The sequence below is a fragment of the Somniosus microcephalus genome, chromosome 30 (genome assembly GCF_052327205.1).
Source record: "Somniosus microcephalus isolate GS21.2 chromosome 30, FLI_Smic_1.0, whole genome shotgun sequence".
Lineage (NCBI taxonomy): Eukaryota > Metazoa > Chordata > Chondrichthyes > Squaliformes > Somniosidae > Somniosus > Somniosus microcephalus.
This window is the reverse complement of record NC_141016.1, coordinates 35,170,727-35,189,622: the sequence shown is the minus strand read 5'-3', so window position 1 is coordinate 35,189,622 and position 18,896 is coordinate 35,170,727. Positions and strand designations below refer to the sequence as shown.

Sequence of the window (18,896 nt, the reverse complement as noted above, 5' to 3'; positions counted from 1 at the left end):
AATCACTCCTGCCCTCCATCCTATCACAGACCTTCAGCCTTTTGATCTTTTCATGCCCCCTTTTCCCTGGCACTTTATTTACTAAAAGCGGTTAATCTCTAACATTTTAAATTTCTGAAGATATCACTGACATGAAACGTTAACTGTTTCTCTTTCCACAGATGCTGCCTGACCTGCTGAGTGGTTCCAGCATTTTCTGTTTTTATTTATAATAATGTTCGCCCTCTGCTGGTGGATACTTGCCATTGCAGTGGTCAGACTGATGGAATAAGCATCGCCACCTGCTGGCGGAAACTGCACGGTACAATCGTTTTGCTGATTGAGTGACCATTGCTCACTGCGGCTGAATAACTGAAGTATTTAGCTTTAAGAATTAAAGTCCAATAACAGTGGCCGTGGAACTCTGATCAGATTCTCCTGGTTTCCCGCCATACGCCGAATTCCCAGGGGCAGGTGTCGTGCAGTAAAACAACATTCGGCTGTATCTAGGGATTGGTGTGTGTTTAGTAATGGGACAAAATAAAAACATGAACATCGACATAGGCACAAATTTCAACCATAACATTTAATAAAATCATTTTTTATTTTTAAACGCTACGTACATCACTTGACCCCTTGCGTGTTCTGAATATTCTTAAATAGAGGATGAAAAATTGAAGCGGTTACAAAATGAAGTTCATATAAACCCTTCAACAATAAACATAGGTTCTTAATCTCTGTTACAGAGTTGATTAATCCACGCAAAGCAGTGGCTTACAGTATTAATATAGACAGAAATTAACCGAATACATTCTTTGTTTTATAATTTTTAATTAAGCAGAACGCAGCCAAAATATAGAGAAAAGCTAAATCTATTTATTTCAAAACAAATTAACATGGCGATTGATAAAATAAAGTGATGTTTATATCGTGACGAAACGCACATTCAACAAATTAACATGGCGATTGATAAAATAAAGTGATGTTTATATCGTGACGAAACGCACATTCAGCATGTTCACACTGTTGGAAAAGTTAATGGACATTCTCTCAGATTTCACACACAATATTTCCCGCTTGTCTGTGACACGCCCCGGGACATCGCATCCGGGATTTTCCGCTGACTTTTACCTGAAAGGAAAAAACAAACACCTTGAGAGAGAGAGAGAGGATTAAACATTTCACCAACACACCATACAATCCAATGGACTCGTTTTCACTACTCACAATATTCTCCCTGATATTTCACTTCAATTAGTCTTTTCTTCAAATAATAAATAAACAACATCTTCTCTCTGACAGTTTCAGTATCATTTGCAGTTAAACACACTCCCCACAATCATAGAATTGAATTAATTACAGCCAGTATAATGGGGTATTTATTCCCACAGTAAATACACAGCATGTTCTCTCTGCTAGTTTCAGTATCACTACTGGTTGAACACACTGCCCATTGTCACACAGTAGAATCCACCCGGGACTGGACACTCCCCCAGCACTGGGGCACAAACAATGCAGCAGATAATAAAACATTGCTCTTACCGGCTTGACGTAGATGTAACATTTTGAGCCACACAGTCACTGCCCATCGGTGGCGGAATGTCCGGGGTTGTGAACGTGTCCCAGTGAACATGGTCATTGTTACCAGGAGTGGAAGCAACCGGTAAACCGGGATCAGTGCGGGTCTGAGAGCTGTACACTGTGGGAGAGACAGATTATGGGTTACTGATGGCAGTAAAACCCGCATCAGTGTGGGTCACATATATCTGTCAATTTGGTGAAGGGGCTGGACTTTGTTGGTCTGTGAGTGGAAGAGAATTGTTTTCTAGCCACACCCCCGTGCTGTGTTTTACCGCTGGGTGACAGCAGACGAGGTGCATCTAATATCCGAGAATCGGGCGGTTCAGTTTGAGCACTGGAATGATTCCTGGTGCGAGTATTAAAAAGGAAGATAATCCAAACTGAACAGCATCAGGATCTCTTTTCTAGAACATCCCTGTTCTAGAACACTTCATTTCCTGTAATCACAACATGGACTTCAATCAACCATCGCTCTGTGTCATCGCCGATTGAAAGGGAATTTAAAACAGCGCCAGTCCATTCCTACACAGAGGGCTGGTGACTGCGGGAATGTCAGAGATGTAACTCACCGAGAGTGGAGAGATCACCGCCGGCACTTTTGAGTGTGAGGAGAGCATCAGGACCGCCCTGAGTGCCAGTGACTCCAGTCTCAACATCGTCATAGTCGCCCGGAACCGGACCTGGGAGGAAATAGAGATTGCCACTGAAACCAAATGCCAGCACTGAGTGCTCAGAATGATATTATTATAAATCAATCTACCCAGGCCTTGCAGGGCGGGAGAGCGGACCAATGTGGTCTTCGGGTGAAGTGGGGTTATCTGGGGGAATGATTGGACCGTGTCATGTCGGGGTAGTTTAGTCTCCGTTTTAAAGTCACACATTTCCCACTGAATCACCCACCCAACCTGCACACACATTTCACATTTCTCGGCCCATAGAGCCGTGTGAGGAAACACAATGAACTGAATGTTTCCTTCCATTATACCATTGGGGAAATTCGAAATGATTTTGTTTCAAATCCAAACTATTTCCACAATATTTTGTAAATAAGATCACCGTCCAGTACTACGGATCCTTGGCAGTGTTATTTTTCGGCGAGTAAGCTCCGATGTCTTTTAGGTAATAAAGTGTGTGAAGTCCAACAAAGATTGTAGGGAGTGAAAATATACCCACCCTGAATACTGGAGGAGGTCCCTTCAGGATTTTCTGATCCCGGATCAGTGTCACCCAAGATGTCACGAGTGTAATATTCAATCTGATTGAGGGCGTCAATGGAACCCGAAACTGTCAAACACAAAAAATGGATGGTTATTGGAGAGATTTTCAGCACATCGGAGCAGACAACATAATACCTTCATCGTCCCTGTGACAATATCCTGGATTTTGGTAACTGACACCATTGTGGGAGATCATTCACTACAAGGACTGCAGTGGTTCAGGAGAAGGCCCACCACTACCTTATCAGGGTAACTAGAGATGGACCATAAATGCCGGCCCTCCCAAACACAATAACCTACAGTCCATTAGTACAGGTAATACCTAGGTATCAGAGCAGAGAAAATAGTGTGTAACATAGTCGGTTAGTACAGAGAGTGTGAGCGGGGTTTCCTGATCATGATCGACCTTGGACACGACAGTGGCACACACAGCCCACTCAACAATGCAAAGTCCATCTCATTAATATTTGGGGACTTGTGCCAAAATTGTCCCATAGCTGCACAGACTAGCAAGCAACAGCCTGACAAAGTCATACTCAAAGAATCATACCTTAAAGCCATTAGGTAACTCCTCCAACACAAACCGTAGGTTTGTTCTGTCCCACCAGGTGGACAGACCCACCATAAGTGTCGGTACAGTGCTATACATTCGGGAGGAAGTGGCAATGGGATTGCTGAACATTGACTCCAGAACCATGAAGTCTTATGGCTTCAGGTCGAGCATGAGCAAGGAAACCTGCTGATGATTACCAACTACAACCCTCCCTCAGCTGCTGAATCAGTGCTCCTCCATGTTGAACACCACTTGGAAGAAGGACTGAGGGCAGCAAGGGTACAGGATTTACAGAATCAACAGTTCAGATCAAAGCTCTGCAGTCCAGCCACATCCAGTAGTAAATGGCGGTGGATAATTAAACAACTAACGGGAGGAACAGGCTTCATCAGTATCCCCATCCCCCATGATGGCGGAGCCCAGCACGCAAGTTCAAAAGACAAGGCTGAAGCGTTTGCAACCATCTTCAGCCAGAAGTGCCGAGTGGATGATCCATATCGGCCTCCTCCTAGGTCCCCCACCATCACAGAAGCCAGTCTTCAGTCAATTCGATTCACTCCACGTGATATCAAGAAACGGCTGAGTGTACTGGATACAGCAATGTCCATGGGCTCTAACAACATGTCGGCTCATGACCTGTGCTCCAGAACTAGCCGCGCCTGAAGCCAAGCTGTCCCAGTACAGCTACAACACTGGCATTTACCCGACAATGTGGAATACTGCCCAGGTTTGACAATTCCCAAAAAGCAGGACAAATCCAATCCGGCGAATTACCGGTCCATCAGTCTACTCTCAATCATCAGCAAAGTAATGGAAGGTGTCACCATTGACCAGTCACATAAATACTATAGTTACAAGAGCAGATCAGAGGCCAGGTATTCTGCGGCGAGTGTCTCATTTCCTGACTGCCCAAAGCCTTTCCACCATCTACAGGGCACAAGTCAGGAGTGTGATGGAATACTCTCCACTTGCCTGGATGAGTGCAGCTCTTGCAACACTCAAGAAGCACGACACCATCGAGGACAATTCAGCCCGCTTGATTGGCACCCCATCCAGCACCTTATAGATTCTCTCCCTCCACCACCAGCGCCCCGTGGCTCCAGTGTGTACCATCTACAAGATGCACTGCAGCAACTCGCCAAGGCTTCTTAAGCAGCACCTCCCAAACCCGCGACCTCTAAGACCTAGAAGGACAAGGCCAGCAGGCACCAGGGAACACCATCGCCTGCAAGTTCCCCTCCAAGTTGCACACCATTCTGACATGGAAATATATCGACATTACTTCATTGTCCTTGGGCCAAAATCCTGTAACTCACTCTGTAACAGCACAGGGACTCCAGCGGTTCAAGAAGCTGTCTCACCTCCACCTTCTCAAGGGCAATTAGGGATGGGCAATAAATGCTGGCCTTGCCAGCGAATCCAGGAACGAAAAAAATATTCCATTATACCATTGGGGGAAATTAACATGATTTTGTTTCAAATCCAAATTATTTCTACAATATTTTGTAACTAAAATCACTGTCCGGTACTACGGGTCCCTGGCAGTGTCATTCATCGGCAAGTAAGCTCTGTTATCTTTAGTTGTTGGTTTTAGGTAGTAGAAAGCGTGAAGTGCAATAAAGAGATTGTAGGAAGTAAAAATGTACCCACCTTGAATACTGGAGGAGTTCCCTTCAGGATTTTCTGATCCCGGGTCCGTGTCACCCAAAATGTCACTGGTGTAATATTCAATCTGATTGAGGCAGTCAATGGAACCAGAAACTGTCAAACAGAAATAATGGATGGTTATTGGAGAGATTGTTCAGGATATCGGAGCAGACAACATAATGAGCCGGATTTTCCGGGGCCTATGACCCCATACACACAGTGTACATGGTCATAAGTGTCCCACAAGTTCCGTGTTTCCACATGTGATTCACATGCACAAAAACCCAGAACTTGCAATCTGTTGAGATTCTGTTTGACAGATCGTGCTCATCCGCAGGAAATGGACATTCGCTGGCGCAGGGATTGGCTATTTGCCCAACTACCGCCCAGCGAATGCCCACACAACCCTTACACCTGGTACAAGCAGGAGTAAGGCCTTCTTGTACCAGTGTAAGCATTTAAATACATAGTAAAATACATGTATTTATATTATTTAAACATACATAAACCTTTTAAATTAATTTACGATATTTTTTGCCCCTTGAAAAATGTTTAAATTTATATTTCAAAAAATTAAATTTTCCTTTTAAATGTTTAATTACATTTTATTTGAATTAATTTTGACTATGTGATGATTTATTTTTATTTCAGTTTTGTTAAAATGTATTTTTTAGGGGATTCCTATTATGCTTATGTGGATTCCGTAGTTAAATATTTGTTCTTCAATCAAGATAACAAGAACAGATTATCTGGTCATTATCACATTGCTGTTTGTGGGAGCTTGCTGTGCGTAACTTGGCTGCCCCATTTCCCACATTGCAACAGTGACTACACTCCAAAAGTACTTAATTGGCTGTAAAGTGCTTTCAGACGTCCAGTGGTCGTGAAAGGCGCCATATAAATGCATGTCTTTCTTTAAATTGAATCCCCATAAGAATAATGAGAATCACCCTTTGTGCTTTGTTGGGCTGGCCCACCTTATCCCAGGGGCGCTTGCGCACCGCATGTGCTCCTGGGCCTTTACACAGGCATATGCCTGGAGGCCCAGGAGCACAAGTGTCCGAAGGTCCAGAGGCACCAGGTAGGTGCGGAGTTTAATTGTGGTTCAGAGGCAATCGCCTGCGGGAAGCCTCCGACCGCAATTTCCAGCCCAATAGCTTCATCATCCCTGTGACAATGTGATGGAATTTGGTAACTGACACCATTGTGGTAATCATTCACCACAAGGACTGCAGCGGTTCAAGAGGAACGCCCATCACCACCTTATCAGGGCAAATAAGGATGGACCATAAATGACGGCCCTCGCAGCGGTCAGACACAATGGCCCAGTAATTCGGATGGAAGTGCCGGTTTCTTGCATGCACAGCGCATGCGCGGGAAAACGGCACTTCCGGTCCCCTGAAAGGCGGGGTTAAGAGGTGAAATGCGTGCGACGTATGAGGCAGCGCGTGCGCGTTGAACTTCCGGTTTATGACAGGTTTGCCCGTGCGTGAAGGCCTCCACTTTTTACACATTAAAAAAGCAGACGTAAGGACATCAGTTTAAAAGGTAAGTGGTGAATTAATTAAAATTAGAACATTTTTTCCACAGGTTTATTATTTTTAAATACTGCACAGTAAGGTAAGTGTATTTTTAGCTCCGATTTTTTATAAAATTATTTTTTTCAAAAAATTAAATTTTTGTTTAAAATTGTTATTTAATGTTATTTATAGTTGATTTAAATAGTGTGATTTAAAGAAAAATATTTTAAGGTTATGTACTGTTTTGGGCGCCCGGAGTTTTCATGAGCTTGACAGGTCTTATGTCTAACTCATGAATGGACTTTTGCATCCTCCGATTGGTTGCCCAGTGCTCACGTGATCCCAGCCGACGCATCGAACTAATTACGCCACTGGATCACGCAAGCACAGCGCGCCGGGAGCTGGGGCAGGCCACAGACCAGAAATACACGCAGGCCCAGGCCTCTACTTTCGGCGCGCTATGTAAGTGTAGGTCGGGGGCATGCACCCGCGGGAAGCCCCCGATCCGAATTTCTGGGCCAATAATATATAGTACAGCCCATTAGTACAGGTAATAGGTATCAGAGCAGAGATAATAGTCTATAACATAGTTGTTTAGTACAGAGAGAGAGGGAGCGGGGTTTCCTGATCATGATCCCTCCACAATCCTGCCGTCTCTTTCATTTTCAGAGACTCAAACCGCCGGTGGTGACGGCACAAATTGGACCCCCACCCCTCACATGGGTCAGAAAATAGTTCAAGGAGGACAATATCCGATTCGTTCATCCATCTGTTTTTTAATCAAATGATTTATGTTAACGGTTAACTCCCTCCCTAAATATAGCCCAAGACAAATGATTCATCGATTTGATAAGCGTATTGCTGTGATATCCTGAAGCACAATGTGTAAATTAATGTTATATATCAGAATACAACCTGTTAGAATAAGTCGTATAGAAACAACCAATCAGAGGTTAGGATTTCCTGCGAGGAACATGTTCCAGATACAGGAATCCAGTCACCGAGAGAAATGGAATCTGGGACAATGTGGCTGTCGCCTCATAAGATCAGCGAGTTTTTATGGGATTGATTAAAGGGAATAAAATGAAATGTTAGTGACAGAGACTCCAAGGTCAGCTTACACAGGAAATGATGGCCTGGGTTTTCCGCGGCCTATGATGGTGTACACACACCATCGTAAGTTTCCCGCAAGTTCCGGGGTTCCGCCTGTGATGCCCGACAGCCCAGAACTTGCAATCTGTCCAGATTCTGTTTAACAGATCGTTCGAATCCGCAGGAAATTGACATTCACTGCTGCAGAGTTGGACTATTTGCCGAACTACTGCCTAGCGAATGCTCACAAAACCCTTAAACCTGGTAAAAGCAGGGGTAAGGCCTTCTTTTACCTGTGTGCATGTTATTTAAATCTTTAACATTAGTTTAGGTTATATTTGGACCCTTTAAAATTTTTATATTTATTCTACAAAAAATGATTTTAAATGTTTAATTAAATTGAGTTTTAACTAATTTGGAACCTGTGATTATTTATTTTTATTTAAGTGCTGTAAAATTGCTCTTTCAATTTGCAGTCGGGGGCTTCCCGCGGGCGAATGCCTCCAAAACGCAAGAATAGTGCGAACCGACCTGATGGTCTCGGAGGTTTGGACATTTGCGCTCCTGGGCCTCTCCGCCAACACCTGCGTAAAGGCCCACGTGTCTCAGGTGCACGTGGTTTGTGAGCGCCTCTGGGATCATGTGAGCCGTCCCAAACAATCAGAAAGGCGGATCATCATTCTGCTTCTGGGGCTTTAGGTACAGAATCACCATCAGCATGAAAAGGAATCCCCTAAAATGTCAATTACACACCAGTTAAATAAAAACAAATCATTACACGTTCAAAATTAATTAAAATACAATTTCATTAAATATTTAAAACAAAAGTTTAATTTTTTGAAAAATAAATGTAAATGTTTTAAAGGTGTTAAAAATAACCGAAACAAAATTTAATTTTTTTTACCTATAAATAATTTAAAAATATATATTTTAATATTTATTTAAACTCTTACACTGTTAAGAGACGACCTTACCCCTGCTTTTACCAGGGGTAAGAGTTTCACGGGCATTCGCTGGGCAGTAGTTGGGTAAATAGCCCAGCTCTCCGCCAGGGAATGTCCATTTCCGGGGATGTGGTGGATGTCGAGCTGAAACTTGACAGAGCGCAAGTTCCGAGTTTTCGCGCATGCGCATCGAACGTGGAAACCCGGAACTCGGGGGTGAGTTACAGCTGGGTACACACCACGTACTCGGCCAACGGCCCCGGGAAATCTGGGTCATTCTGGTTACGGGGATTCCGTACTGAAATGGAATCCCCAAAAACAAAATAGGAATTCCCCTTTGTGATTGGTTGGACTGGCCCACGTGAACCGCTTGCGCCCCTGGGATATGGGGCCTTTACGCAGGCGGACGCCTGCAGGCCCAAGAGCAAAACAGACCAAAGGTCTGGAGGCAGCAGATAGCTGCGTACTTTGCTTGCGGTCCAGAGTCGTTCGTCTATGGCAAGCCTTCGATCGCAAATTCGAGGCCAATATTATAAAGGAAGGAATGAAGATGATTTCAATCATACGAACATACAAATTAGGAGCAGGAGTAGGCCACTCGGCCCCTCGAGCCTGCTCCGCCAATCAATAGGATCATGGCTGATCTGATTACTGCACATTCCCGCCTACCCCCAATAACCTTTCACCCCTTTGCTTATCAAGAATCTATCTACCTCTGTCTTAAAAATTTTCAAAGACTCAGCTTCCACTGCCCCTGAGGAAGAGAGTTCCAAAGACTCGCGACCCTCTGTGAGAAACAAAATTCTCCTCATTGTTTTAAACAGTGACCCCTAGTTCTAGATTCCCCCACAAGAGGAAACACGCTCTCCACGTCCACCCTGTCCAGACCCCTCAGGATCTTATTGTTTAAAATAGTTATTTTATGTAATTTATAGTTACTTTAAAAATGTGATTAAAAAGAAATGTATTTGAAGTTTTAGTTATGTTTTGGGGCTGAACTGTATTCATGGATTTGACAGGTCTTCCTGTCAAAACTATGAATAGAAATTCCCTGCTACGATTGGCTCTCCATGGCCCACGTGACCCCAGGGGACGCTTCGAACTAACTGCACCCCTGGGATACACAAGCACTGTGCGCCAACAGCTGGAAGAGGCCCAGGGTCGGAATACAACGTGGGCACACAGCACAACAGCTGGCAGGCTAGGTAAGTGCAGGTCAGAGGCTTGCAACTGCAGGAAGCCTCTGACCCCAATTTCTGGGCCATAATGGCCCAGAAATTCGGGTCTCCACGGTTGAGTATGCACGGGGTACTCACTCGTAGGCCCAATGGAAGTGCCGGTTTCATAACATAAGAACATAAGATGTAGGAGCAGGAGTAGGCCATACGGCCCCTCGGGCCTGCTCCGCCATTCAATAGGATCATGGCTGATCCGAACTTTGACTCGCGTCCACTTCCCTGCCCTCTCCCTGTAACCCCTTATTCCTTTATCAGCTAGGAAACTGTCTATCTCCGTTTTAAATTTATTTAATGTCACAGCTTCCACAGCTCTCTGAGGCAGCAGATTCCATAAATTTACTACCCTCTGAGCGAAGAAGTTTCTCCTCATCTCAGTTTTGAAAGAGCAGCCCCGTATTCTAAGATTATGCCCCCTAGTTCTAGTCTCACCCATCAATGGAAAAATCCTCACCGCATCCACCCAATCAAGCCCCCTCACAATCTTATATGTTTCAATAAGATCGCCTCTCATTCTTCTGAATTCCAATGAGTAGAGGTCCAATCTACTCAAACTTTCCTCACAAGTCAACCCCCTCATCTCTGGAATCAACCGAATGAACCTCCTGTGAACTGCCTCAAGAGCAATTATAACTTTGCTTAAATATGGAAACCAAAACTGTACGCAGTATTCCAGGTGTGGCGTCACCAGTACCCTGTATAACTGCAGCATGACTTCCCTGCTTATATACTCCATCCCCCTTGCAATAAAAGCCAAGATTCCATTGGCCTTCCTGATTACCTGCTGTACCTTCATACTAACCTTCTGTGTTTCATGCACCAGGACCCCCAGATCCCTTTGTACTGCAACACTTTCCAGTTTCTCTCCATTTAGATAATAACTTGCTCTTTGATTTTTTCTGCCAAAGTGCATAACCTCACACTTTCCAACATTATATTCCATCTGCCAATTTTTTGCCCACGCACTTCACGTGTCTATGTCCTTTTGCAGGTTTTTTATGTCCTCCTCACTCACTGCTTTCCCTCCCATCTTTGTATCGTCGGCAAACTTGGATACGTTGCACTCGGTCCCTTCCTCCTAATCGTTAATATAGATTGTAAAGAGTTGGGGTCCCAGCACTGACCCCTGCGGAAAACCACTAGTTACTGATTGCCAACCCGAGAATGAACCATTTATCCCAACTCTCTATTTTCTGTTGGATAGCTAATCTTCCACCCATGCCAGTATATTGCCCCCAAACCCGTGATTTTTTATCTTGTGCAGTAATCTTTTTTGTGGCACCTTGTCAACTGCCTTTTGGAAGTCCAAATACACCACATCCACTGGTTCCCCTTTATCCACCCTGTTTGTTACGTCCTCAAAGAATTCGAGCAAATTTGTCAAACATGACTTCCCCTTCGTAAAACCATGCTGACTCTGTCTGATTAAATTTTGCTTATCCAAATGTCCTGTTACTGCTTCCTTAATAATGGACTCCAACATTTTACCAACCACAGATGTTAGGCTAACTGGTCTATAGTTTACAGCCTTATGTCTGCCTCCCTTTTTAAATATGTTACATTAGCAGTTTTCCAATCTGCAAGGACATTTCCTGACTCCAGGGAGTTTTGGAAAATTACCACCAATGCATCCACAATCCCTACCGTTACTTCTCTCAAGACCCTAGGATGTAAGCCATCAGGTCCAGGGGATTTATCCGCCTTTAGTCCCATTATCTTACTGAGTACCACCTCCTTAGTGATTTTCATCGTGTTTTGCTCCTCCGCCCCCTATAGCTCCCTGTTTGTCCAGTGTTGGGATATTTTTAGTGTCCTCTACTGTAAAGACTGATACAAAATATTTGTTCAGCGTTTTTGCCAACTCCATGTTCCCCACCACTAATTTCCTGGTCTCGACCTCTAAGGGAGCAACATTCACTTTAGCCACCCTTTTTCTTTTTATATAACTGTAGAAACTCTTGCTATCTGATTTTATATTTTTTGCTAGTTTAGTTTCATAATCTATCTTCGCTTTCTTAATTAATCTTTTAGTTATTCTTTGCTGGCTTTCAAATGCTTCCCCATCTTCTATCCTCCCACTAGATCTGGCTACTTTATATGCCCTTGTTTTCAGTCGGATACTATCCTTTATTACTTTACATAGCCACGGATGGCTGTCTTTTCTTTTATGCCCCTTTTTCCTCACTGGTATATATTTTTCTTGAAAGTTGTGAAATATCTCCTTGAATGTACACCACTGCTCATGTACCATCTTACACTTTAATCTATTTTCCCAGTCCACTTTAGTCAACTCTGCTCTCATACCTTCATAGACTCCTTTATTTAAGCTTAGTACGCTGGTTTGAGATCCAAATCTCACCCTCCAACTGAATTTGGAATTCAAACAGGTTATGGTCACTCATTCCAAGGGGATCTTTTACTAGGACATTTTTAATTAATCCTGTCTCATTACACAGGACCAGATCTAAGATTGCCTGCCCCCTGATTGGTTCAGTTACATACTGCTCAAGGAACCCGTCCCTAATGCACTCTATGAACTCTTTCTCAAGGCTGCTCTGCCCAATTTGATTTGTCCAGTCAATATGAAAGTTAAAATCCCCCATGATTATAGCTGTTCCCTTATTATAAGACCCAACTATTTCCTGATTTATACTCGGACCAACAGAGTTGCAAATGTTAGGAGGCCTATAGACTGCGCCCTCTAGTGACTTTTTCCCCTTATTATTCCTTATCTCCACCCAAACTGTTTCACTATCCTGATCCTTTTGCACAATATCATTTCTCACTATTGCAGTGATTCCATCCTTTATTAACATAGCCACCCCACCTCCCTTTCCTTCCTGTCTGTCCTTCCTAATTGTCAAATACCCCTGGATGTTTAGTTCCCAGTCATGGTCACCTTGCAGCCATGTTCCTGTAATGGCCACCAAATCATACTCATGTGTAGTTATGTGTACCATCAACTCGTCCATTTTTTTTTACAAATGCTGCGTGCATTCAGATAAAGAACTTTTAAATATGTTTTGTGGCAATTTATTCCTGCTTTTGCCCCCTTTACTACTCTACCTTTATCTTTATACATTCTGTCCCTTCCTGACACGCTCTGGTTTTTAATTCCTCCACTGCTACCTTGCTCTATTGCCCTCTCCGCTGACATTTTCATTTTTCGCTCTTTTGAAACCGCCCCGCCACTAATTAGTTTAAAGCTCTCTGTACAGCCCTAGTTATTCGATTTGCCATGTTTCTAGTCCCAGCACTGGCCAAGTGAAGTCCACCCCAATGGAACAGCTCTCTCCCGTCCCAGTACTGGTGCCAGTGTCCCAAGAAGCAAAACCCATTTCTCCCACACCAGTCTTTGAGCCACGCATTTAACTCTCTGATTTTATTTACCCTAGCCAAATTTGCTCGTGGCTCAAGTAGTAATCCAGAGATTATTACCCTTGCGGTTCTGCTTTTTAATTTGGCCCCTAGCTGCTCATACTCCCTCAGCAGAACCTCTTTCCTTGTCCTATCTATGTCGTTGGTACCAACATGGACAACGACAACCGGATCCTCCCCCTCCCACTCCACGTTTCTCTCCAGCCCAGAGGAGATGTCCTTAACCCTGGCTCCGGGCAGGCAACACAGCCTTCAGGACTCTTGCTCTCGGCTGCAAAGAACCCTATATATCCCCCTAATGATACTATCCCCTACCACTGCAACATTTCTTTTTACTCCCCCCCACTTGAATGGCCCCTCGTTCCACGGTGCTGTGGCCAGGTTGCTCATCCTCCCTGCAGTCCCTGATCCTGTCCTTACAGGGAGTAAGAGCCTCGAACCTGTTGGACAAGAGCAAGGGCTGCGGCTCCTCCAACACTACCTCCTGGATCCCCGTACCTGCCTCACTCAGTCACACCCTCCTGTCCCTGACCACAGAATACATCTGAATTAGTTAATCTCATTGCTGTAACTACTTCCTGGAACACAGAGTCCAGGTAATACTCCCCCTCACTGATGTGTTGCAGTGTTTCAAGCTCGGACTCCAGCTGACCAACACGGAGCCAGAGTTCCTCGAGCAGCCAACACATACTGCAAATGTGATCACCGTGAGAATCAATGGTGTCCACCAGCTCCCACATATTGCAGCAGTAACACATCACCTGCTCTGCCATTCTATGTAATTAATTAAATTTATTATTATTATTTTTAAATACCCTCTGCCCCGATTCTAGATGATGAATATCTCACCTCTATTTAATTGAACTTACCAACTTATAAAGGTTTTCAAAGGGAAGGAAAAGTACTCACCAACCAGCCAATCACCTACCAGCTTGGCTGTGATGTCACTTTTGAATTCTGACCTCCCTTTGGAATGTTGCCTGTCGAGCCTGTTTAGGCTGCCTCGCCTCGCTGCTCCAACTCGACTCAACACCCGCTGCTGCTCCCGGCTGCCTCGACTGGGCCTCGCCTCGCTGCTCCAACTCGACTCAACACCCGCTGCTGCTCCCGGCTGCCTCGACTGGGCCTCGCCTCGCTGCTCCAACTCGACTCAACACCCGCTGCTGCTCCCGGCTGCCTCGACTGGGCCTCGCCTCGCTGCTTCAACTCGACTCAACACCCGCTGCTGCTCCCGGCTGTCTCGACTGGGCCTCGCCTCGCTGCTCCAACTTGACTCAACACCCGCTGCAGCTCCCGGCTGCCTCAACTGGGCCTCGCCTCGCTGCTCCGAATTGACTCAACACCCGCTGCTGCTCCCGGCTGCCTCGCCTCGCTGCTCCAACTCGACTCAACACCCGCTGCTGCTCCCGGCTGCCTCGCCTTGCTGCTCCAACTCGACTCAACACCCGCTGCTGCTCCCAGCTGCCTCAACTGGGCCTCGCCTCGCTGCTCCGAATTGACTCAACACCCGCTGCTGCTCCCGGCTGCCTCAACTGGGCCTCGCCTCGCTGCTCCGAATTGACTCAACACCCGCTGCTGCTCCCGGCTGCCTCGACTGGGCCTCGCCTCGCTGCTCCAACTCGACTCAACACCCGCTGCTGCTCCCGGCTGCCTCGCCTTGCTGCTCCAACTCGACTCAACACCCGCTGCTGCTCCCAGCTGCCTCAACTGGGCCTCGCCTCGCTGCTCCGCCTCCGCGATGTCTGCTAATCTGGAGACCAAACTCTCAATGCACTGCGCATGCATGGGAAACCTCCACTTCCGTTCCTCTGAATGCAGAGGTTCAGAGGTCGAATGCGTGCATGGAGAAGCTGCGCGTGCGCATCAAACTTAGCTTTCTTTATACAGTTTTTTCCGTGCGGGTATGTCTGCAGAATTTAGATATGTAAAAAGCAGGCATAAGGCCTGCTTTTTAAAAGGTAAGTGGTGAATTAATTAAATTTAGAACATTTTTTCCACACGTTTATTATTTTTAAATACTTTAAAGCAAGGTAAGTTTATTTTTAGCCCCATTAGAAGATAAAATAATTTTTTTCAAAAATTTAAGTTATTGTTTAGAATAGTTATTTCATGTAGTTTAGTTTATTTAAAAAATGTGATAGTTTTTAAAAATTTATTTGAAGGTTTGGTGCTATTTTGGCGCCGTAGTATTTATAAGTCTTGACAGCACTTCCTGTCAAGACTTATGAATGGAGCAATCCCTGCTCTGATTGGCTGCCCATGGTCCACGTGATCCCAGGTGATGCATCAAACTAACTGCGCCCCTGGGACACGCAAGCACTGCGCGCCAGCAGCTGGACCAGGCCCCGGGTTGGAATCCCACGGGGTCCTACAGCTCAATGGCCAGCGTGCAAGGTAAGTGCAGGTCGGGGGCTTACATGCATGGGAAGCCCCTGACCCAAATGTCTGGACCATAACAAGAATTCAATTTTTTGAAAAAATTAATTACAGTTTCTAATGGGGCTAAAAATAAACTTACCTTTCTTTAAAGTATTTAAAAATAATAAACCTGTGGAAAAATGTTTTAATTTTACTTAATTCACCACTTACCTTGTTAAAAGCAGGCCTTGCGACTGCTTTGGAAAAGGGTAGCTCCTGGAGACTTACCCTCCCGGAGAAACCTGCAAAAAAGAAGGAAGTTCACGGCATACGTGCTGCCACTCCAGCACATGCGTTCGACCTGTGAACCCCTTCCTTTAAGGGAACGGAAGTTCCGGTTTCCCACGCATGTGCAGTGCATGCACGAAACCGGCCCTTTTGTTGGGCCTACATGTGCGTACCCCATGCGTACTCACCCGTGGGGACCAGAAGTTCTGGTCTGATATATATATAGATAGGTTTCAATCAAGTCAGCTCTTACTCTTCTAAACTCCAGTGGATACAAGCCTAGCCTGTCCAAGCTTTCCTCATAAGACAACCCGCCCATTCCAGGTATCAGTCTAATAATCCTTCTCTGAACTGCTTCCAACGCATTTACATCCTTCCTTAAATAAGGAGACCAATACTGTACACAGTACTCCAGATGTGATCTCACCAATGCCTCGAAAAAGTCTGCCACTGTGATCTGACGCAGGATGAAAGCGTCGTGGCTGCTGCCAGGGAATTGTGCATTGACCGCGAGGATCAGCAGCCGGTGGTCACACACCAGCTGTACATTAAGGGAGTGGAACCCCTTGCAGTTGTGGTAATCCTCGGGATTGTTCACAGGCGCCTGCAAAGCCACGTGCATACATTCAATGGCGCCCTTCACCATGGGGAAGCCAGCTATTGCCGCAAAGCCTTCTGCGTGCTCCTGCTGCTTCTCTGGTGTCAAAGGGAATGAAATAAATTGCCGCCTCCTGTTATATAGGGCATCTGTAACTTGACGGATGCAGCAATGCACTGCAAACTGGGAAATGTTAGCTATGTCCCCAGTGACGGCCTGAAAGGAGCCTCTGGCAAAGAAATTGAGGGCTACAGTAACCTTTACAGGCACTGACAGAGATGTCCTGCACCGTATGCGTGGCAGAAGATCATCCTGATGCAGCTGGCACAGCTCAGTCACCACCTCGTTATGGAATCGCAGCCTTCTGACACACTCTTCCTCCGACATTTTGTGGTAGGAGAACTGCTGTCTGAAAACCCTCGCTGCGTAAGCTCTGGTGCAGCAAAGTCTGTTGGCCCTCCTCCATCTGGCCACTCCTGGATCTCTCTCCCTCTGTCTCTGTGCCCTCTCAAGATGTTCTAGCAGAAGGATGGTCCCTTCCAGAGCAGCCCCCATAATTAGAGTGATCAAGGTAAAGGTTGTAAGCTCTTACCAGCAGCTAGGTAATGTTCACAGGGCTAAAGGTCCTCTGGCACCGCTGGTTGAATGGCAATAAGTCTCCAGCACTGCAGCTGCTCAATTGTATCAAACCAGCCAAAAAGTTGCGTTCACAAAAGTGCTGACGTTTTCAGAACAGTGGTGTCCCCTTTAAACAGCGCCCCCCTACTCCGAGAGTGCCTGGGGAACGTTCCAGTGAGTTGTCACTATTAGCGCCAGGCGCAACAGAGGCGGGCGCCACCCAATTTCTGGTCCGGGGTGCTAAAAAGGCGTTGCACAATGGAATGACGTTATGATCAGCCTGCATCCGCGAGCGCACGCTAAGATTTTCCGTCGGCGCTAAATGCATGGTCAATATGGGGCGAGGCACTAGGTTCCCTGCGACTGCACAGAAATTGGTTATCGCCCCACTTTTCGGCCTCCTTAGGCGATAATCGGTGGCGCTAACAACCTAATTTCTCCCCCACAGTGTTGTAAAGGGTGTGATGGATTTGAAACACACCTTTATCAGTTTTTTTTGTTCAAAGTGTTAACAGATATGTTTGCCCCTTTTCAAGTAGCGCTCCAATTATGCTGCAGGCTCCCAGTTTGTTGAGATGTAACTTTTTCTTTGCTTCAGATATTCACCTGTCTATTTTATTCCCCAGCTAACATCAACTTGCATTTGCACAGCGCCTTTAATGTAACAACACGGCCCAAATCGCTTCACAGGAGCATAGGTCAGACAAAAGTTTAACACCGAGACACATAAGGAGATATTGGGACAGGTGACCAAAAACTTGGTCACAAGTAGGTTTTCAGGAGTGTCTTCAAGGAAGAGAGAGAGGCAGAGAGGTTTAGGGAGGGAATTCCAGTGCTTGGGGGTGAGGCAGCTGAAGGTACGGCCGCCAATTGTGGGGCAATGAAAATCGGGGATACACAAGGGTTCAGAATTGCAGGACAGCAGAGACCTCGGAGGGTTGTAGGGCTGGAGGAGGTTACAGAGATAAGTAGGGGAGCGAGGCAATTGAGGGATTTCAAGACAAGGATGATTATTTTTAAATTGAGCCTTTGCCATACTGGGACCCAATGTAGGTCAGCGAGCACAGGAGTGCTGGGTGAACCGGACTTGGTGCGTGGTACGATATCGGGCAGCAGAGTTTTGGATGAGCTGAACTTTACAGAGGGGGAAGATGGGTGGCCGGCCAGGAGAGCATTAGAATAGTCATGTCTGGCGGTAACAAAGGCTCGGGTGAGGGTTTCAGTAGCAGATGAGCTGAGGCAGGGGTGGAGACGGGCGATGTTATGGGGTGGAAGTAGGCGGTATTGATGATTGAGAGGATATGGGGGTCGGAAGCTCAGCTTAGTGTCAAATAGGAGACAGAACGGAAAAAGACAATCAGAGAATAACCATTTGAGTCTATACATGCAACAGATCCGATAAATTCCCAGGATTAACTCACACTCCTGATGTATATGTAATACATTGACAGCAACATTGTCCAATGTTCGGGCAGAAGATGTGTAAGAGTTAGCAGTAAGATTAAACTGCAGAAGCTGCTTGGCCCATAAGAACACTCACAGATCAGATCATGGTGTGAATTGCAGAGCTCCGTACAGCTTGTAGATCATTAGCACCTTCATTATCGACAGTCTCACAAACTTTTCAAACTTTCATGAAAACATTACAGTTCATATGAGTGTCTATAAGTGTGTCTGTGTGAGTGTGTGAGTGTATTTGAGTGAGTGAGTGTGTGTGTGAGACTGAGAGTCATAGAGTCATAGAGTCATGTTATCAAATCAAATAAAATCAAATCAAATCAACTTTATTGTCATTGTTAGTGCACAAGTGCAGTGCAACGAAATGTAGGCTTGCGGCTCCCGAGAGTGTACAATTTTGATTAGGACACTTAAACATTTCAACATACAT

The 18,896-nt window shown here is 45.5% G+C and overlaps 1 protein-coding gene and 1 long non-coding RNA gene across 2 annotated transcripts in view; one reads left to right on the top strand and one right to left on the bottom strand.

The window, feature by feature from the left end:
• The window catches only part of LOC147098128 (scavenger receptor cysteine-rich domain-containing protein DMBT1-like), a 452,456-nt gene that overhangs the window by 350,452 nt on the left and 83,108 nt on the right, over positions 1-18,896 (top strand). The window lies entirely within an intron of this gene.
• Positions 528-5,459, bottom strand: LOC147098129 (uncharacterized). The gene is made up of 5 exons (XR_015074272.1): positions 4,981-5,459; positions 2,734-2,844; positions 2,130-2,240; positions 1,522-1,678; positions 528-1,110 (listed from the first exon to the last, which is right to left on the bottom strand). It is a non-coding gene; the product is annotated as an uncharacterized LOC147098129 (long non-coding RNA).